Genomic DNA, 23,351 nt, shown 5'->3' with positions numbered 1-23,351 from the left:
AGCAAAATGGCTGAAAATTGGTATTTAGTCCTCTTTTGGGCTACAAAACTTTCTCCCAGAAATTTGTCGGTATCAGTACACGTTTTGATATACACCCTATACAACGGTAAATTCCTATTTTCGGTATTTCGAAGGTTTTAGCCTTGTTATCAGATCGAAGTGGCTAAAATTTGGTACTTAATTTTTCATCTTCGTTAAAGGTACAAAACTTTTCAACTGAAATTTGTCGGTATTTGAACGGTACATACCTCCCGATTTTCGGTATTGTGAAGACCGTGTCCTCAATATCCCACCGAAATGGCAGAAATTTGTTACTTAGTGTTAGCTGGGAGTGCAACACTTTCAACTTGAAATTTGTTAGTATAGGTCCACGTCTTCATATAGCCTCCATAGGACAGTCTCTCCCGATTTTCTGTATTTTGAAGGTTATGGCCTCAATATCCCGCCGAAATGACTGAAATTTGGTACTTAGTCTTCGTTGAAGGTATAAAATTTTCCACCTGAAATTTGTCGGTATAGGTCAAAGCCTTCATATTATTGTGAAGGATGTGTCCTCAATATTTCACCGAAATGGCTGAAATTTTTAATTTTGTGTTAGCTGGGGTGCAAAACCTTCAATTTGAAATTTTTCGGAAATGGTGCACGTCTTCGTACAGTCCCCATAGGACGGTACCTCTCGATTTTAGGTATATTGAAAGTTTTGTCCTCACATAGCCCACATAGAACCGTACCTATCGGTTTTCGATATTTTGATATGACTAAAGTTTGGTATTTTCACCTGAAATTTGTCGGTATCGGTTCACGTCTTCATATAGGCCCCATAGAACGGTTCCTCCCGATTTTCGGTATTGTGAAGGCCGCGTCCTCAATATCCCACCGGAATGGCAGAAATTTGTTATTTAGAGTTAGCTGGGAGTGCAACACTTTCAACCTGAAATTTGTTGGTATAGGTCCACGTGTTCATATAGCCCCCATAGGACAGTATCTCCCGATTTTCTGTATTTTGAAGGTTATTGTCTCAATATCCCACCGCAATGACTAAAATTTGGTACTTAGTCTTCGTTGAAGGTATAAAATGTTCCACCTGAATTTTGTCGGTATAGGTCACGCCTTGTGAAGGTTGTGTCTTCAATATCCCACCGAAATGGTTGAAATTTGGTATTTTGTGTTAGCTGGGGTGCAAAACCTTCAATTTGAAATTATTCGCTAAAGGTGCACGTCTTCGTATAGTCCCCATAGAACGGTACTTCCCGATTTTAGGTATATTAAAAGTTGTGTCCTCACATAGCCCACATAGAGCCGTACCTATAGGTTTTCGGTATTTTGATATGTATTTAGTCTTCCGGTAAAACTTCCCCGAACTTCAAATTCAAATTCTAACATAATTTCGTTTTTAAATATTTTTGTGAAATCTGAAAGACTTTGGTATTGTTTGGCACTTAAGCCTTCCCAAATGTACAATTCCGCTTAGATGCTAACTTCTTCTCTAAAATTTTTTACAGTTCTTTGCCAGATCAATAGAAAATATGTAATGACAATTCTCGACATTAAGCAAAACAAAACTTTGAAATTATGAAAAAATTCTTTTGGAGTTAGTCCGCGTTTTTTGGAGTTATGCCTGGACACCTGCTTTTCCATAACCAGTGAATACTACATGTATTTATTTTCAGATTAACTTGACCGTCTCTACAGAGGTGCCTGTACCAAATCCATCAGTTTGATGTGTCACTCTTTGGTAGAATATTCGTGTCACATTCTGCTTCCTGAACATAATTTTTTCGCACACCTTCTCTTTCATTTACCTATTTTTTCTCCGGAGAAACGTATTCTCCGCACTCATTTTTACCGATATAACCCCTGTGCGCTAACCTTTTAGTGGAAAACTGTAATTAGGTTTCTTACTGCACGACCTATTTTCTTTCATCTTTAGTAGTGTGTGTAAAACCAAAAGCTATTAAATTTTGTTAAAGTATTTATAAAAGCCAACTTCAACGAACTACAGTTTTTATACTTTTTAAATTAAACATTTTGTTTTATTTCATTTTAGCCAAATTTCATATTGAATATTTAAATAGACTTTTTGATAACAGCAATGCAGTTAAAATTCACATCGAACAGTGGCAAAAAGTTTTATTAAATGTTAAATAGAATTTTTTCCGCCAAGTTTGTTTCGAACAATAATTCGAATTATATTCGTTTGTTGAATTTTACGCCTACAACAGAGCGAGTTTTTATTGGCACGTTTTGTTGCAGCTGCTTTAGCTTGTTTCTTTTTCTCTGCTTCTTTTTGGCAATATTTGCTGTATCTACTGCAGCATTTTTATGTTACGGCTGAGTAAGTGTGAATTTGTTTAAAATGTTTGTTTTTAATATTTGGCGCCTTTTGTTAAATTTGATGTAGGCACAAACGTGCAAACATACACACACATGCAAACAGGAAACGTAATGTTTGCCAAAAAAAAACGGAAGTTGTAATGTCGGATAGTTTTGCTTTTGTGTATGAAGGTAGGATTTTTTGTACTTTTTCGAGTTTGCAAAGGATAATCTTTAATTGAAAGTGTTGATAGGAGAAAAGAAGAAACTTTAGGTTAACTTGTTTTTAAAATAAAATTATTTCTCACCCAAATTCCTGACTACTAAGTACCCAAATAGCAAATTACTGCTAATTCGATCTGAAAGTGTAGCTAAATACGTCAAAATACCGTTATGTAGGGGTTATACCAAAACATGGACCTATATTTAGAATTTTTAGTAGAAAAGTATAGTGAATACGGGGAACCTCATTTGTCAAATAACAGGTAGTTCTATCACAAATGTAGCTAAAATCTTCAAAATACCTAAAATCGACCGGCACCTGTATATGGGGGCTATACCAAAATGTGGCTATATCAGTCAACATATTCGATCCGGACCTACCTATGGGAAATATACACTTTGGTGCAAATGTAAGGTTCTACCCCAATTATTGCGGGCGCTAGAGTGATTACAACAGACGGGCATGGCAAGATCGACTCAACTCAGAAAACACATTATTTTAATTATGCTTTTCATGGAGTAAATTGGCGATATAGTCTTGATCACCATAAAATTCTAAGTCGATATAATGATCTAGAGCTATATAATTTGCTGCAGAAGTTTATATTACTTCTTGGAAGTTTGGTAGTGAAAATGAGTCATATCGAATATTGGATTAACGTTGGGATATATCCACCATAAAAAGGCACATCAAGTTTATCCCACACAAATATCTAAAATTTGGTATTTGGTCTTCTTCGGTGGTATAAAATATTTCAGCTGAGAATTGGCAGTACAGGTCTAGATTTTATATATCCCCCATAGCAGTGTACCGCCGGTTTAATGATCAGGGTAAAATTCTAAGTCGATCTGAGCACGTCCGTCCGTCCGTCCGTCTGTGGTAATCACTCTAGCATCCACAAAAATAGAGATAGGACGCTCAAATTTTGGGAAAATGCGTCTTTTGTTTGCAGGCAGGTCAAGTTCGATGATGGGCTATATCGGTCCACGTTTTGGTATAGCCCCCATATAACGGTACCCCCCGATTTACGGTATTTTGACGTTTTTAGCTACATTTTCAGACCGATTTGGCTATAATTTGACATTTAGGGTTCTTAAGTGTCAATAAACTTATATAACAAAAGTTGTGGACATAGGTCCACGTTTTGGTATAGCCCCCATATAACGGTACCCCTCGATATACGGTATTTTGACGTTTTTAGCTACATTATCAGACCGATGTAGCTATAATTTGACATTTAGGGTTCCTAAGTGTTAATAAACTTATAAAATAGAAGTTGTGTACATAGGTCCACGTTTTGGTATAGCCCCCATATAACGGTACCCCCCGATTTGCGGTATTTTGACGTTTTTAGCTACATTTTCAGACCGATGTAGCTATAATTTGACATTTGGGGTTCTTAAAAGTCAATAAACTTATATAACAAAAGTTGTGGACATAGGTCCACGTATTGGTATAGCCCCCATATAACGGTACCCCCTTATTTACGGTATTTTGACGGGTTTAGCTACATTTTCAGACCGATTTAGCTATAATTTGACATTTAGGGTTCTTAAAAGTCAATAAACTTATATAACAAAAGTTGTGGACATAGGTCCACGTATTGGTATAGCCCCCATATAACGGTACCCCCCGATTTACGGTATTTTGATGTGTTTAGCTACATTTTCAGACCGATTTAGCTATAATTTGACATTTGAAGTTCTTAAATGTCAATAAACTTATGTGACAAAACTTGTGGACATAGGTCCACGTTTTGGTATAGCCCCCATATAACGGTACCCCCCGATTTACGGTATTTTGACGTTTTTAGCTACATTTTCAGACCGATATAGCTATAATTTGACATTTAGGGTTCTTAAGTGTAACTAAACTTATATAACAAAAGTTGTGGACCTAGGTCCAAGTTTTGGTATAGCCCCCATATAACGGTACCCCCGATTTACGGCATTTTGACGATTTAGCTATCAATTGACATTTAGGGTTCTTAAATGTCAATAAACTTATATAACTAGTGGACATAGGTCCATGTTTTGGAATAGCCCCCATATAACGTTACCGCCCGATTTCAGGTATTTTGAGAATTTTACCAACAACTTTTAACCGAATTATCTGTAATTTGAACATTTGACATTTGAAATTCTTAGTGGTCACCACACCTCTCCACCAAAAATTGTCAAGAAAGCCCCCATATAACGGTACCTCCCGATTTTCAGTAATTTGATGATTTTAGCTACAATATTAAACCGAACAAGCAGTAATTTGACATTTGAAGTTCTTAGTGGTCACAACACCTCTCCATCAAAAATTGTCAACATAGGTCCATGTTCGGATATAGCTCCCATGTAACGGTACCTCCCAATTTTCAGTAATTTGGCAATTTTAGCTACAATTTTTAACAGAACTAACTGTAATTTGACATTTGAAGGTTGTAGTGGTCACCACACATCTGCATCAACAATTTTCAACATAGCCCCAATATAACGATACTTCCCTATTTTCGGTACTTTGAGGATTTTACTTAAAATGTTTAACCGAACGTAGGTCCATGTTTTTGTATAGCCCCAAAACAAACCTCCCGATTTTCCGTACCTTAGCTTTATTTTTTGGACGAACTTTCTGTAATTTGAAATTTAAAAGTCAACAAAAATTCTGCAACAAAGATTGTTCATTTAAGTTCATATTTTCGTATAGCCCAGATACCTCCGAACTAGCTGTTAATGACATTTGAAGTTCCCACGTTATGTACCGATTTTCGATATTTTGAGGATTCTAGCTAAATTTTTTAACCGAATTAGGAGTTATTTGACATTAAAGGCTCCCATCAAAAACTGTCAACATAGGCCCATGTTTTATTATAATCCCTATATACCTCCCAATTTCTAGCCCACCAAAAATTGTCAACAGTTAGATATAGGCACCATAAAAAAGGGCCTCCCGAATGAAGCATTTGATGTACATTATCTGACATTTTAACGTACTCACTTAAAGTTGGGGACAGGAATGAATATTTTATGGTGGAGGGTATGAAAAGTTCGGCCCGGCCGAACTTAATGCTTTTTTACTTGTTTTGGTCTCATTTTGGGTCCAAAGTTGGTGTAATTTGGTATTGCCGGTCTCAGTGAGTACAAAAGTTAAATTCGAACAACTAAGAACGGCGTAAAGTTCGGTCGGGCCGACCTTTTTATACTCTCGGCCACCATTGTATTGGAGAAAATATGAACCATTCGTAACTAAAGGGTGTCCCAACTAGAACTCAATTTTTAAATTTGGCGCCATTCGATGTGTCATTGTTTGATATTCTCATTGGTATTGGAGAGACAACATGAAAATGCTGATTTTGCCGATAAAATCATTTTCAGTGACGAGGCCCATTTCCATTTTGATGGCTTCGTCAATAGGCAGAATTGTCGCATTTGGGGTGAGGAAAATCCTCTAGTGATTCACGAGAAGCTTATACATTATCAACGTGTCACTGTGTAGTGTGGTTTTTGGGCTGGAGAAATCATTGGACCTTTTGTTATGAAAACGAGGCAGGTCAAGCGGAAACAGTCAATTGTGTTCGGTATCGTGAAACGAGAGACAACATGAAAATGCTGATTTTGACGATAAAATCATCCTCAGTGACGAGGCCCATTTCCATCTTGATGGCTTCGTCAATAGGCAGAATTGTCGAATTTGGACCTTTTTTATGAAAATGAGGCAGGTCAAGCGCAAACAGTCAATGGTGTTCGGTATCGTGAAATGATAACCAGTTTTTTTCATGCCTAGAATTGAAGAAATGAATGTTGAGCGCATGTGGTTTCAACAAGACGGCGCACAGTGGAACAAAATACCGATCTAGCGCGCCAAAAGTGAAAAAACTCACATACGACAATTTAAAAATTATTAGTGCGGTATTGATCTAAGGTGTCCACAGAATGTAACGGCATTTAAAATAATAACGGTTCATTTTTTGCTGACAATTTAAGAACTGGTTTTCATATTATGTTTTAGTAGTAAATTTGCGATCGTCTATTGCAGTCTTCCTACAAAATAATTTTAAAGCTTTATTGTGTTTAACATTTCGGGAAGACAGGTGAATTAAAAATATTGAATATAAGATTTTATTTATTGTAACTCGGATTTTACACTCAAAACATGTGACATCCGATTTTTTTCAACTTGTGTACTTTGTTAAAGCTATAACTAGGGAGTGTCGAGGGATGGCGCGTAGATTTTTTATTTTATTTTTAGTACACATAGTTCTTAACAAGTTTGTAAAATTTTAGCTGCAACAAAATATTTTATAACTGTTTTTATTATTATTATTTTTTATCTAAAATTCGGGCGGTACCTTTCTTAAGAGGCCATATCAAAACGTGCGCCAGTGTCGAAAATTATCCGTCGGAGTATTTTATACCCCCAACGAAGACAAAATCCCAACTTTCAGCTATTTCGGATGGGTAATGTGGTTAAAACCTGCAAATTTACCGAAATCGGTGATATCGTTCTATGGGGACTATATGAAAACTTGGACTTATACCGAAATTTTTTATAGGAATGTATATTAGTGTTATGACTTTTTGACATTTTTCCTCAAAAATGATTTCCTGTAGCAGGGATGAATGAACTTTTGCCTATTAATCATTATGCTATCGTTTATTCCATTGAAATATAAAAAAGTTCACGCACAAATCGATTTTAAAAAAATAATTTTTTGAAAAAATTTATGAAATGAAAAAAAATTTTTTTCAAAAAATTATTTTTTTGTTGCACGAATGAATAAATACAAGCCTACTAATAACTTTAATAACGTTTATTTCATTCAAATATTAAAAAAGTCGCGAAAAAAGTCACTTTGAAAAAATTATAAATTTTTTGTTTTTTGTTAAAAAATTATATTTTTGAATAAAAGCGTTTACGACATTTTTACGATTCTCAGAATTGAAGAAAAATAGTGAGAAATAAATGTTATGTCATTTTAATTATCTCATGTGGCTCTAAAGTTTATTTTCAATTATATATCTGTTTTCAGTGAATTCAAAAAAGTGTCCATAATTTTGATAAATTCAATTTTTAAAATCATTTTTGCGTGAGGTTTTTTCAGCGAATCACCTTATGATTAAGATTTTATGTAATCTTATGGCAAAACTCATCACGCTATGATACAGGGATATGAGGTTGTAAAAAAGTCATAACCCTAATGTATATATAACCCCAACGGAGTCTAAATGTCAAATCCTAGCTATTTCGGTTGGATAATGTGGTAGAAATCTTTATAAAACAGAAAATCTATAGGTACAGTTCTTTGGTAAAAATGCCAATTTACCAAATATATTACTAAATGAAGTAAAATTGTCAACCTAGAGTTCATCATATCGAATTTATAGACAAACATACAATAAACATCGACTTTTATTTTTGGCGCGCTAAATCGGAACTTTTTTCCACTGTGCGGCGCCACATTTCATACAGCCAGAGAAACAATTCAATTGCTGCATCAGTCATTTCCCGGTCAGTCATTTCTCTAAGTTAAGTATAATTCCTTGGAGGAGTATAATATCTTAACTGCTGATAATCACTTTATACTGATAATTTTCTGTATGTAGGTTTTCTACCCATTGAGATTCCAAAATCTCATCTTTGATCTTTTTAAACACAATATGCATATGGATAGTTTTTTGCAGGTACATTTTTTATTTTCTGGGAACACCAAATTCCAATTAACAACCAATTCGGTAGGAAAATTCCTTCAAAAACAATTCTTAAATCGGTTGGTACCATGTGGCCTTTGGAAAAACGTGGACGAATGCTGTCTGATTTTTTGCAAGAAATGTTTTGTGCCTGTTACAATATTTCGTACCCCTGGCGTAAACTTTCAAAATATCGAAAACCCCTGTGTGTCATTCTATGGTATCGTTATAAATACCAAATTTCAGTCATTTCGGTGATAGATTGAGGCCACATCCTTCAAAACACCGAAAATAGAGAGATATTGAGGCCATAACCTTCAAAATACCGACAAATTTCATGTGCAAATTTTAATATCCCCAACGAAAACCAAATACCAAATTTCAGGCATTTCAATGGGATATTAAGGCTAAAACTTTCAAAATAACGAAAATCGGGAGTTATCGTTCTATAAGGGCTATTTCAAAACGTGGGCCGATATAGCTCATTTCCAATACAAAACATCGTAGGAGTAATCGAAACTTCTATAGCAAATTATAGATCGCTTCCGTCTCCTCCTCATCCTCACAGAGTCTGCAATAGTCAGTAAAGTCATCGTTCCATTTGATGGTAAAGGCCCTGATGTAGCAGTGATTACTCCCGTGATTACTCTTACTTCAGTTTTATTCAGGTTCAACAGAGAATTCGTTCTTTTGACTGACATAGTTGGCCAGATCGATCTTGACACAATGCACCTAGGTTCATTATGCCATAACTCACTGGCTCTTTAGTCAGAGAGCGTCTCAATACTTCGGAAAACGTGACAAATGGGTGGTTTGGTGAAGTCGCTGATTGCTACATCTGTGGACTGCGTTCCTCGTCTAGCTAATTCGTCTGCTTTTTCATTACCCATAAAGTCGCAGTGTCCTGGTACCCAGCATAGTCGATAGCTGTTAGTTAGCGTTCCCAAGGCTGTTCTACACTTAAGGACTATATCAGACTTGATGCTACAGGATTTTATGGATTTAAGATCCGCTTGACTATCCACAAAGATAGTCACCGGTTCAAAAATTTCTGCATCCAGACTTTTTAACAATTCCGCTGCCTTCCAAATCGCGAAGATTTCAGCCTGGAAAACACTACAGTTGTTATCTAACCTGTAAGTGTACTCAAGACAGACGCCAGCCCCAGTACCTTCTTCCATATTGGAATAAAAAGCCAGCGTTCAGAGGGGGGTCCAAAATTTGGATTTCGTAATATTTTGTCCAAACTTAGTTTAAGTTTGAAGATGGGTTATATCGGTCCACTCCTTCCGGCACCTCCCCCACAAAAGTTCGAAAATGTTCGGCAAATTTGTGCGCACGATAACTCTTGAAGGGAGTAACCGATTTGGTCCATACTTTGCATATCGTAAATTTTCTACCAGGGTTAGATGAGGTTCCAATATGGACTCAATCGCTCCACTCCTTTAGGTACCTCCCACACAACATATCGGAAAAGTTCGGTTTAGGACCTGGTCTCGAATCGCTTTGAGTTTTGTTGTAAGAACTTGTATTCACCTCCCCCTATACGATGGTACAAGTTGCATCTGGGGGAAGTCCATACTTCCTGAGAAAATAGCCTGAAAGTTGAAAAACCCCCTATGACACCGTGTGTAGTGGTCCGAGCGCAAGATAACTCTCGATCTGCCGATTCGGTCCATCATTTGGCTTTCGTCATATTTTGTCCAAACTTAGTTTGAGTTCGAAGATAAGCCATATCGGTTCACTCCATCAGGTACCTCCCCCACAAATTCTCAAAAATGCACGATAACTCTTGCAAGGAGTGACGGATTTGGTCCATACTTTACACATCGTCGTTGTGGTCCTGTTTACAGTCATATTATGTTTTTCGTAGACAAGTCCATGCTTCCTGGCATACTGGTCCAAAAGTTATAGGATGACCCACTGAAATGACTAGTGAGCCCAATATATATCAAAAAGATACACTCCGTTTCATGTCAATAGCACATTTCAAATTGCTTTTTGTTACTTCATTTTAGTCGATATCTGTGGAATAACCTCGGGAATGTTTATATATCTTGGTTTTTAAACTTATGAAGTATATTTCAACAAAAAGTTTGGATTCGATAACGTACCGTTATATTTTTTTTAATTTTCTTTCAAAAAGCCCTAATTTCTACGGTTTAAAGTTTTTCATCGGAATAGCACATTCTTTAATAACTTGAGTAAAAATACAAATTTCGAATGATTGTGTTACGATTCTTTAAAATTGGAACAAATAAAAGCTATTTTAAGTTTAAAACGCTAAAATTGGTCGAACTATGACTTAATACCGGGGAAATAAGACCTTATGAAAGCTGTGGACGTTATTAGTCTATAATACGTTAAAAAATTGGCATAAGTTGGCAGTTTCTTGTCAGATTTATAAAGATTTAATGAAAAATGAATGATAGAAGACAAATGGTGCAAAAAAAAACTTGAGCTTCTACTGAAATTTGGTTACAGTTCTTCGTGAAACTTCATGACATCATATAGATATATCACTGTACAATTGTTTCTTAATATTTACAAATAGATGCTTTAAAATATTAAATTACAAGAAATGAAGAACAACACTCTTCACATTTCCACTCCCCCATTATTTTCGAACATCATCAATTTTTGTAAATTTTATTATCGACAATTTTTGTTAACTGGTTTATTTCTGTGGTGTAAATACATATTTTAGTTTATTTGATTTGCTTCTGCTTTCTTTTGCCATTTAAAATACAAATCACAATATATTGATGGTATTGGTTTTGCTGCATGCTCTCTCCCCCATCCTCATGTATTTAAACAAATGTGGTAACAAATAACAACAAACTAAAAATGCAATATTGTTTTATAAAATATTTATCAATGAATATATATTTGCGAAATACACACAAACACAAGAACACAAACCGAAAAACATTCACCCATGTGTATAAACATACAAGTGTTGTTGAGAGATGGCCGGACCCTTTTAAACCAACAACAAAATAAACAGAAAAAATAATATTAAAAAATATTTGCTTTGCTTGCACTCTTTCGTACGCTTGCATACACCAAACGAATTGTAGTTGTATTTAAAGCAAATTGCTCGTTTGTTTCTATTGTTTTAGTGGTTTGTTGTTTTTTTATGTGCAATATATTTTAGTAGTTTTATTTAATTGTTATTTTTGTTCATTGCCTTGGTGGAACATATTTTTTTGTATAAATTCGTGGGGGTATTATTGGCAGAGTTTGTTTCCACAAAAACATAAAAGCGTTGTTCTTTTTTTTTGGTATGAAATAAAAAATATTTTAATAACATATGTAGTCTTTTTATACAAGGCTAGCCTTTATAGTTTGAACGAAAAGCGAGAAAATCTATTTCTGTATTTTATAGGCATTGTTATATTTCAACTAAAAGCAATTTAAAAAAGTTTTAAGTTTTAAATGAATTTTGTCTGTAAAATGGTTCGCAGGAGTATCTTTAACTCTAAAAATATTCAAATATGTATATGTTTATGTGCCATCTAGGCGTATTAGTGCTAATATTAATTATACGCTACATTCTACCATGTCTACCGTGCCACCTGAACGCACGAGTATGGATAAACGTTATACGCCATTTACACCTTACTCATTAAATAACATTACAAGGCTTGTTTATGGCACATTATCTTAATATTCCTTTTGATTTATCCCCTTTCCCATAAATACGAGTTAACCAGTTAAATGTTCTAACAATCCCCTTATTTATAGACCATAGTTTCTTTTCTAACTTTTAATGACGCATTCACGTCACGACTGTTTAGAAACATTGTAAACTATGACTACCGACGCTACCTAATACTACTTAAGTTTATTATGTAAAAATGTTTTTAATTACACTGCTTAAGTTTTGTTGAGGATATTAAATTGTCATTAATTGTTATCTTAGTGAAGAGCGCACTAATCAGGCAATAAACATAACAGCAACAATGTCTTCGAAATTATGACAACATTGTACGTGTTAAATGTTTGGTTGAAGAACATTTAAGATAATAGATTTTAATTAGTCATACTTAATTTGTTAGTACTGTTAGGGGTTTCTACACAAATAGTCATAAGCTAATAAAGAATAGTAAATGTGTCGTAAAAGAAAAGTGGGTGGTGATGATGTTGAGTTACCTTTAGTCAAGACACCGAAATTAAACAAAAATCAAGTAAAACTGGAACTGTTTTGAGGATTGTTTGTGGAAATGTTAATAACATTTGTATCTTTGGTTTAAGAGTTCCCAAATCATCATAACGTTTTCCACCTCATCAAACTCAGAGTCACATTTTCCGATAATTTCGGTTGTGTAAAAATCTATATAAGTGGGTTCATAATATATTCACTAACTCTTTCGATACAGCGATGATTATTTTGTCATATAACTTACTGATTACTTAGGTATAAGAATAGATCTCAACTCCTTTCCTTTTGCTATGTATTTTGAAGTATTGAATTGCTACGTATTGAAGTAAAGTGGAACAATTAGTTTAATTTCGTTTATGAAACTACTGAATACTGCGCCACGTCAAGGCATATTCTTAGGAGAAGTGGAATTTGCTAACTAGAGCATATCACTTTCTTTAAACAACAATACACAATCGGTTACTGGCATTCCATTTCGACGATGCACAGTGGCCAAATTTTTTGTTTTTCTCAATATGTATTTAGGTTGTTTATTAAAATGTTATAAAATCCAACGAAGTTATGTGGGCATAATTTAGGGTTTTGATGTATTCTAGAACCTATACTAAAATATTATGGCGAACAAATTTCTAGAATATTTTGATCTGATACGATCACATTTTATAGGAGATTTTAAATATTTGTGGACAAGGGACCAAAAAGAACCCTTTTATGACTCACAAGAGGTTTAATTTTTTCAAGAAAAATATTCTTCGCATTCTTTTAGTAAAGTTGCCAAAGACGCCACATACCTAAAGTGTAAGGATTCCAAGATAACTTAATTTAAATATGTCCAAGACTGTATTAATGGTATTTTAGTTCCTGGTTTTTTGCAAAACGTATACCGATATTTCCTTGGTATGTAATGCAAAAAAATATTTAATTTCTTTGGTGACTTATAGTGAAATTTAGCGGACAAAATTTTTGTCTTTGACTTCGTTCTTTTAAAATAATGTTTTGTATGACAATTTTGACAAAACTCACATGAAATAAACAACGGTTTTAAAATTTTTTTATTTGCAATTCTAACGAAAGTTATTTGGGTATATTTTAGAGTTTTGATGTATTCTAGAAACTATAGTCAAATATAATGCTGAAAAAAATTTTAGAATATTTTGATCTGATACGATCACATTTTATAGGAGATTTTAAATACTTGTGGAAAAGGGACCAAAAAGAAGCCTTTTATGACTCACAAGAGGGTTAATTTTTTAAGAAAAATATTCCTCTCATTCTTGTCAGTAAAGTTGCCAAAGACGCCATATACCTAAAGTGCAAGGATTCCAAGATAACTTAATTCAAATATGTCCAAGACTGTATAAATGGTAGAAACATGCACCCATATTTTAGTTTCCTGTTTTTTTTTTTTTTTTTTGCAAAATTGATACCGATATTTCCTTGGTATGTAAGGCAAAAAAAGATTTAATTTCTTTGGTGACTTATAGTGCAATTTAGCGGACAACATTTTTGTTTTTGACGTCATTCTTTTAAAATTATGTTTTGTATGACAATTTTGACAACACTCACATGAATTACGACCTTAACCAATTTTGCATATTTTTGGAGTTTAGGTAAGATATAGAGTTTTGGTGTATTCTAGGACCGATGGTAAAAATTGATGGCGAACAAATTTGTATATAATTTTGAACTGATACAATCACATTTTATATGAGAAGGACCAAGAAGACCTCTTTAATGACCGTCTGAGGCTTAAAAAAATATGAAAAATGGAACCAGCGACCCGAAAAACATTAGAACCCAAGATTAGGTCTAAATCCATTAATTTTTAGAGTTTTGGCTAGTTTTTTGTGCGATGGAAATATGTAAAATCAGGAGGTACCCGCGTACATACCAACATATTAAACATATATTGATGAATTTTTGTGTGAAAGTTTTTTAAGCATTTGTATGAACTCGCAATATCTCCTCAATGGCAGCTATATTAAACCGTGCCTCTTTACCCACAATTCTCTGTAGGCATGTCGACTAATATATGCCAAATTTTAACCATTTCGATAGGATAATGGGACTAAAGCCATCAAAATAACGAAATTCGTTCTATGAAGACTATATCAAAATGTGGATCTTAACTGACCATTCTCAGCGAGAAAATTTTGTACCACCAAATAACCATTTCGGCTAGATAATGTAGCTAAAGCCTTCGAAATCCCGAAATTTGAGAGTTACCATTAATGGGGATACATCAAACCGTAGACCTATATCGACAATTCCTGACAGGAATGCTGTATATCCCCAACGAAGACTAATTACCGAATTTTACCAATTTCTGTGGAATAATGCTGTTAAACCCTTGAAAATACCGCAAATATGGAGGTACCTATTATAAAGGCTATATTAAAACATGGACTTTTACCGATAATTCTTAGCAGGAATGCTGTATATCCCTAACGAAAACCTACCGAATTTTACATATTCCTATAGGATCATTCGACTACAAAATTAAAAAAAAAAACATTGTTCCACAACATCCCATACGGGACAAGGGAGACTCCTCTCATATCAATGAGTGCACCCCGATTCATATTAGCTCAATGATATGGGACCTACAGTTTATCGCAGAGTCCGAACGGCGTGTCCTACGACACCACTTCTAGACAAGTTTTACATGGCTGAAATACTCAGGAAATGTCGCCAACATTACTGAGGTGTATTTTGCCACCGTTGAAAATTTGATGTTGCCTAGTCGGGGAATAGAACCCACGACCTTCTGCGTGCAAGGCGGGTGTGCATACCACTGCACCACGGTGGCACCCACTAAATTAAAAATACCTAAAAAATTAAAAATACCAAAATCGGGAGGTGCCGTTATATGTAGGCTATATCAAAACGTCGACCTTCCGGGGGAAAGTTTGAAAGTTTGTTTATGCCCAAAGAGGACTAAACACCGAATTTCCCACATTTCGATAAGAAAATGTGGTTACAATCTTCAAAATACCGAAAATCGGAAGGTACATATACCAAAAAACTTCAGATAGAAAGCTTCATACCCCCAAAGAAATCTAAATAACAAATTTCGGTGGTGCTAAAACCTTCAAAGTACCGAAAATCGGCAAGTACCGTTCTATGGGCCTGCAGGAAGACGTGGACCTATAACGACACATTTCAGGTGGATAGTTTTATACACAAACAAAAGATAAATTCAAAATTGTATCCATTTACGTGTGATGTGGAGGCCACAACCTTCAGAGTAACGAAAATTGGTAGGTACTGTTCTATGGGAGTTATATGAAACATATACATGTACCGAAAATTGAGTGGGCTATATGTTCTATGGGGGCTATATGTAGACCTATATATTGACCTATACCGAAAATGTTCAGGTGGAGAGTTTTATACCCCCAACAACAACTAAATACCAAATTTGAGCCATTTCGGTGGGATATTGAGACTAAAAGCTTCAAAATACGGAAAATCTGGAGGTAATGTTCAATGGATGATATATCAAAACGTGGACCGATATTGCAACTAAATTTCAAGGATTGTGTGTCTAACTTTGCTTAACAAGCGAGGACAGAAACATACATGACTTTATACATTTTCAATTTCAAAATCACTTCTATGCTGTAGGCTAAACAAGCAAAGTAAGTTGGAGATATCGCAAAAGTCGGTAATGAATCCATTAAACCATTTTTTTGTAGTCACGCAACAGGTTGGATTTTTGATCGGATTATGACGAACTTTTGTGGATTGATGTATCCCACAGAGGAAGAAGGCTATTGATTTTGGTGATGCTCGGATAATATTAAGGGGTCGGAGTGGGTAAAAATGCAAAGTTTTATTCGTTTGCAAATATCTCAGCTTCTAGTAGGATTATTCTAACGGCAAAGCAATGGAAAAAGAAAATGTCACCTTAACACTGATTCAAAATAGATTTTTGAAGATGGTCAAACAAGGAACATATCACAATAGTCGGTAATGCATACAAGTTTTCCATTTTTTTGTGTAATCACGCTACAGGCCGCAATTTTGATCGGATCGTCACGATATTTTGGTGGTTAGTCCCAGAGAGGAAGAAGTATATTGAGTTTGGTAATAGGTCGATAATATTCCCTACATGTTTACCAGAGAAAAGCTTTATCAGAGAAAAGGGACTATAGCTCACTTGTTTTTTTTTTATTAGCAAATATTGCACAGTTTTGTGACAAATGGCCACCGACCAAACAATGTTTAAAAAGCGTTTTGCCGGTACACTCTGGCTCGAAAACGGTTGGACCTATTATCGTATATTTTTGTGGGCTTATGTAAGTACCTAATAATCTTGCTAAATCACAATCCGATCGACTTGAAATTTTTAACACATATTCTGTGCTATTTATATTTATACTTCAAAGAGTTCAATACCATTTTTTCGATTCTTCGAAAGTGACAAGTGGGGATAAACCAAAAATAACTACCGCAAATGAAAGCGCACTACTTTCATAGATCTCCACAGAGAGCAATACTGTTGTCTTCCTTGAACTATTCCGATCCTATAACAATTCAGGTAATTCATATATGTCATAATGGTCCAAAAGTCTTAAAAAATTCCACAGTGACCAATAATAAAGGCTAGTGGCCACGATAACTATAGAAAAGAGACTATATCTAACAACTCCTTCTGAAACCTCCGTACCAAAAGTTAAACCTTTTTTTTACTTTAAGTGATGACAAACTAAAATAGCCAATTAACAGGGAAACAAACGAGAGGAATGACTCCAAAAATTAGATTCAGATCCTTCCTTCAGGGTTATCCTCTTTTAAAATTCTCTGATTTAACCGTTTAATCTCGTTTAAGGGCTCTTCTCGGATCGTGTTGAATTGTTAAAGACTGGTAGTTCCTGTGATCATGACTACAACATTATAATTTATTGATAGGGAACGACACTACTTCCGGGGGTATGGGCCCCTAAATGTCCCAATATTAGGAGCCACTCCTTCATACACCAATACCACTTAATTTTTAGTAATTTTTTTACAACGCTAGACTTGTATTCTCCATATTTTTCTTGATAATGACCCGACTTTTTCTAAAAAACTCGTCTAATTGGTATTTTTGCAAGAAAAACAATTTTTGTAGACTGTATGATTTGGTCTGTCAATTGAATAATAAAGTTCACTGCAAACCGCTGGTCTATCTGGTCCATATTTAGCACCATGCTACCCACTTATATAAGAAACATATTTGCAAAATTTTGGTAACCTACGTCCCTTACATTAAAAGATATTGGTAACGTTCCACTAAAGTGATCACATTTCGCACTGTGTAATGGTGTGGAGGGTATATTAAGTTTTTTTTTTTTCGTTTGTAACGCATTGAAATAATCACTTACAACCCTCTAAAGTATATACGCATTCGTGATTTGGATACAATTCAGAGTCGATCTAGCAATGTCCGTCTATTGTAATCACCAAGAACGCTATATTTTTGCACCCGAGTGTATTCTTTCCATAGTCAAGTTCGAAGATTGGCTATATGTCAACCCACGTTTTGGTATAGCCCCCATATTACGGTGCCTCTCGATTTTTGGGTTTTGTGAGAACCACGGGATCCACATTGGTAAAGTTGTAAGCACATCCTCCTTGAACTCAGAAGGTCTACGGTTTAATCCCTGAACAGAGCCTCAGAATTTTCGTCGGTGGCTTATCCCCTCATTGTAGTGCTGGCTTAAATTTTCCGAATATTTCAGCCGTGAAAAACTTAAAAGTGGCACTGTACGTAGGGTTAAAATTAAAAAACTGCGCTTAATTGAAAAATCAAAACATACGTTTTTAATAATCCGTTTTGACAGGATTAAAGAGCACAAAATTCTAGCCCAATATCTAAAATATCAATGTCGTATCTTGTTTACTTTTCTTGTTGTACTGTGTTAAATTTGAAAAATTTTTCAAGTTTTTTCGAATTGCTAAAAAACATAAATTTGGGTTGTTGTGAACCGTGATAACTTAGTTTTTGTTGAAAAAAGAGCAATTTTTAGTTTGTATATTTCAAAAAGAGGTAGTCCTAAATATTTAAAAAAAAATTTCTAAAAAAAGTATTGCAGAAATATGTCTAAAAAATAATCAAAATATGGGTCGAAAAGGTCGTTCTCTTTGATTTTCCGCTAAAATTCCATGCCATTTTTTGCGAATTTTGAGTTATATAAAAATTTTTGTGAAAATAATCATGGGCCAGATTTTTGCATTTTGGGTTTTTGTCTTCATTTTCTCTGTTGAACATTATGTCGTGTTTTGCATTGATGTCTGCGTTTACCCTACATACGACTATGTGTGATCGATGACCATTATGACTTCAACTCAAGTTGCAATTACAGTAAGCTCAGAATACAAACTAAACATACAAACGGATTTTCGAATCAAATCTGAACTAATTAATGATCAACCAAAATAAGTATTGACAATTCAAATGAAATTAATACCGCAAGAAATTGTTTTCTAAACGCAGAATTATCAGCAGATATTACAAAAAATTTAATTCGTAATATGAATGGTATAAGTAAAGAAGTAGATTTAAATGAAAAGAATCTATAGAACCCATGTTTTTTCTGAATTCTTAAAACGTCAAAATTAGTAAACACAAAAGCAACATTTTTGAGCATTTTATAAAAAACACGAAGAATCAATGAAGTGCCAAGGTTTCTTTACATAATCGAGTTGTGGATATTATAAAATGTGTGTTTCAATACAAAACTGACGAATTTCTTCCATACAAATGTTCTAAAAACAATTTTAAAAATCAGTGAATTCGATAGTTTTTAAAATTGTGTGGCATATTATTCAAACAGCACACACACACATACAGAGATTGTGTATTTTGTTTTGACGTTTTAGGAACGGTCGAAAGAAAAAAATTAAATTGACAGAAAGCTTTAGCTAACCTTTCTTATTAAACCATGGTAATATGTATACTTTTTTACATACAACAGGGGATCAATTTTGTTTCTATGAAAATGTGAAATAAAAAATTTTATAAAGAAAAAAACAGTCAAATTAAAAAAAATATAAAGAAAATATTGTTCATTTAAAATTGTCATAAAACAAGAATCCAGCCCCTGAACATTTTTATAGAATAAAGTGGGGAGGGGGTCAGTTATGTGCTCTTTCAAATGAAAAAAATATTTATCCTAAAATTTAAGTAGTGTTCATGGAAAAAATCATGAAAATGCCAGCACATATGTATGCAAAACTGTATATAACCCCTTAAAACTAAAATATTCATTAAAAACATATTTGTTAGCTCTAAATTGTGCTTAGAAATTGTTTTTTTTTTTTGTGCAATGTGACACCGAGATTCAAAAAATACAAAACCTTGAACCCCCAAATGACTCCCCGAATTAATCTCCGTTTTGAACAATTTTAACCCTATGTGCGTCGTAAGATACGTGGTTTAGACTCAGCGGTAAAAATAGGTCCCATATCATTGAGCCAATATGAATCGGCGGGCACTCATTGATATGAAAAGATACCCTAGTCCCTTCGCGGATCTTGTGAAAAAATATGTATGTATGTTGCATGCATGCACGGAATTTGGCATTTAAGGTTCCCTGCAGTCAGCAAACGTCTTCACCAAAAAATTGTTCACATATGTCCGTGATGTGGTGTAGCCCCCATGAATTGGCACATCACAATTTTAGACGTTTTTTAGGAATTTAACTACATCTGTAACTTGACTTTTGAGATTCCCAGTGGTCAAAAAACTTCTCCAAAAATAAATTATCAACATAGGTCAACACTTTCATATAGGCCACATATAAAGGTGACGCACAGTGTTGCCGCTTCCTTGTTAACATGAACAAACATAGAAGAAGTTGACCAAGGTTGATGAATTTTTGTACAAGTACATATAAGGGCATACGAATGAAAAATTCCAACATTGGTCAATATCGGTTCAGATTTAGATATAGTAACTCGGTCAATTTTATTTAAATAGCCTTTAAATTTAAAACGCGAGAATCAGTTTTACCAATTTTGACAAAAATAGGTTCAGATTTGGAAAGAACCGTTAACGATTTTTGTCCACTGCGGGAACACTTTGTGACAACCGATTGAGCACATTGTTTGGTTTACACCAATTTAGGCATTTTTATACCCTCCACCATAGTATGGAGGGTATATTAAGTTTGTCATTCCGTTTGTAACACATCGAACTAATCATTTGCGACCCTATAAAGTATATATATTCTTGATCAGGATAAAATTCTAAGACGATCTAGCCATGTCCGTCTGTCCGTCTGTTGTAATCACTCTAGCGTCCGCAATAATTGAGATAGAGTGCTGAAATTTTGCACCCGAGGGTCTTTTTTCCATAGGCAGGTCAACTTCGAAGATGGGCTATATCGGTCCACTCTTTGGTATATCCCCCATATAACGGTACCTCCGGATTTGAGGTGTTTTGACGTTCTTCGCCACATTTGCAGGCCGAATTAGCTATAATTTGGCACTTAGGGTTCCTAGTGATCAACAAACTTATATCCCAAAGGATATGGGCATAGGCCCATGTTTTGGTATAGCCCCCATATATCGGTACCTCCCGATTTTCGGTATTTTGAGAATTTTAGCTACAATTTTTAACCGAACTAGCTGCAATTTGCCATTTGAGGTTTTCAGTGGTCGCATAATATCTCCACCAAACATCGTCAACATAGGTCCATGTTTGGGTATAGCCACCATATAACGGTACCTCCCGATTTTCGGTATTTCGAGAATTTTAGCCACAATTTGTGACCGAACTATCTGCAATTTGATATTTGAGGTTCTCAGTGGTCATGAAACATCTTCACCAAACATCGTCACCTAAGGTCCATGTTTTGGTATAGCCCCCATATAACCGTACCTACCGAATTTTCGGTATTTTGAGAATTTTAGTTGCAATTATTAACCGAACTAGCTGTAATTTGACATTTAAAGTTCTCAGTGGTCATAAAACATCTCAAAAGGAACATCGTACACATAGGTCCATGTTTTGGTATGGCCGCCATATATCGGTATCTCCCGATTTTCGGTATTTTGAGAATTTTAGCTGAAATTTTTAACCGTACTAGCTGCAATGATCGGTATTTTGAGAATTTTAGCTACAATTTTGTCTATTCAAAAAATAATCGTCAATATAGAGCCATGTTTTGGTATATCCCCCACATAACAGTACCTCCCGATTTTCGGGAATTTTCAGTGGTCACGAAATTTCTTCACTAAAATTCGTCAACATGGGTCCATTTTTGAGGGTCTACATTGTTTTGATGAAACTACCCTCAATTTGACTCTTGAAGTTCCCTGCAGCTATAAAAATTTCCGCCTCTTTGATATAGCCCCGTTGGTGTTACCTTTCACCTAGCTGAATACATTTTTTTTAGATTAGATTAGATAACACTGTGCAACAAAATAGAGGTGAAAGTCTGGGGCACGGAAAATTCCTCTTGGGGAAAAAAGACCTTGGTGAGTATATTATGAACCCCGAACAACAGATCCGCCGTGAGTCGAACTGCCGCGTTATGGCGTGATGAAATTTTTGTTTTAGACTCTGTGGGCCATCAGGAATTAGCGTTATATCTTTTTTCACTGTTGCTTAAGTGCTCTACAAAAACAACAAACAAAGATAAATTGCTAATTCATGATGGCTTACAGGGTCTCTTGCAAAAACTTCATCACGCCATAACGCGGAAGTTCGACTCACTGCGCATCTGTCCTTCGGGGTTTTTATCTCTGCCCCAACATTTGTGTTCACAGTGTAATTTAAGCAATATTGGGAGGCAGTAGGAGTCTATCCATTGTCGAAAAGTTGTTCCACCTAAAATTGTGAAAGGACCCTTATTATTCCATTTTAATTAAGACTATTTTATGGTGGAGGGTATAAAAAGTTCGTCCCGGCCGAACTTAACGACTTTTTACTTGTTTTATCTGTGAACATAAAATATCTCCACCCAAAATTGGGGACAGGAAAGAAAATTATTTATTCAACTGTAGCTCAGAATATTTTATTTTGGAGGGTAAACAGGTTCGACCCGGCCGAACTAAACGATTTTTATTTATTGTTGTCTTATTAGGACGAATTGAATTAATACGACGAATTGAATTAATCGAGCTAACATGACCTAAGGAGTTTGTATTGAAGATGTGAAATCTAGCAAAGTCCCACACATCCAACCAACATGCTACGATCGTTTCGCTGGCGTTTAGTCAGCGCATCAGGCATATTACATGTGATTAATGGCTAGAAGACTAAGATTGAGTTCGATTTATACGGACATTATTGCAAATTCGAAGATATGAAGTATTTTGGAAGCCTTTTTACTGTAAAAGTTCGCCTAGAACCTTATCTAGAATCCGTTCTTTTTTTATTTGTTTTATGTTATGAGTTCGTTTTTCTCAAATTGTTACAATATTATTCTTTTCTGTTACTTTTATTAGCACTTTAGGTAATTAATATATAACCACAAACAATATTGAATGTTAAAGTTTTTGTAATGTTTCCCATATAAAAAATTTAATTAAATTTTGCCTAAGTAATGACTATTTATTTTCAAGGTAAGTACTGAACATTGATGGATGTCTATTTAAACAAATAATAATTTCTTTACTTATTTGTTTCATTTTTTATTCAAAAGTAAAACAAAAAAACAAGACTTTTTTGCCAGCGAGCGATGGATATTTTCTAAGTGTATTTGATATATTGATGTTGTTGTTGTTGATATTTAACTATAATAAATATAAATATATAATAAACTATTATTATCTAAATACAAGATTACTTATTTTTATTAAAAAAACTATTGATGTTGTTGTCTGTTGTGTGTGAGAAAATAAAATAAAAAAGAAAAAAAACAATAAAAAATAATTCCAACAATGAATAAAATTGGCCAAATAAAATGTAAATGTAAAATTAAAGAATTATGTGAAAATAAAACTAAAGAAAAAATTCAAGCAAAAACAATTTGTTATAAGA

At 34.6% G+C, this 23,351-nt stretch overlaps 1 protein-coding gene across 1 annotated transcript in view; it reads left to right on the top strand.

Moving 5' to 3' along the window:
- The window catches only part of LOC141401266 (uncharacterized), a 627,482-nt gene that overhangs the window by 518,101 nt on the left and 86,030 nt on the right, over positions 1 to 23,351 (top strand). The gene's annotated exons all lie outside the window — the stretch shown is intronic.

The sequence above is a fragment of the Musca autumnalis genome, unplaced genomic scaffold, assembly GCF_047663935.1.
Source record: "Musca autumnalis isolate F117 unplaced genomic scaffold, ASM4766393v1 scaffold_4, whole genome shotgun sequence".
In the NCBI taxonomy this organism is placed as follows: domain Eukaryota; kingdom Metazoa; phylum Arthropoda; class Insecta; order Diptera; family Muscidae; genus Musca; species Musca autumnalis.
This window is presented reverse-complemented; position numbering and strand designations above follow the sequence as displayed.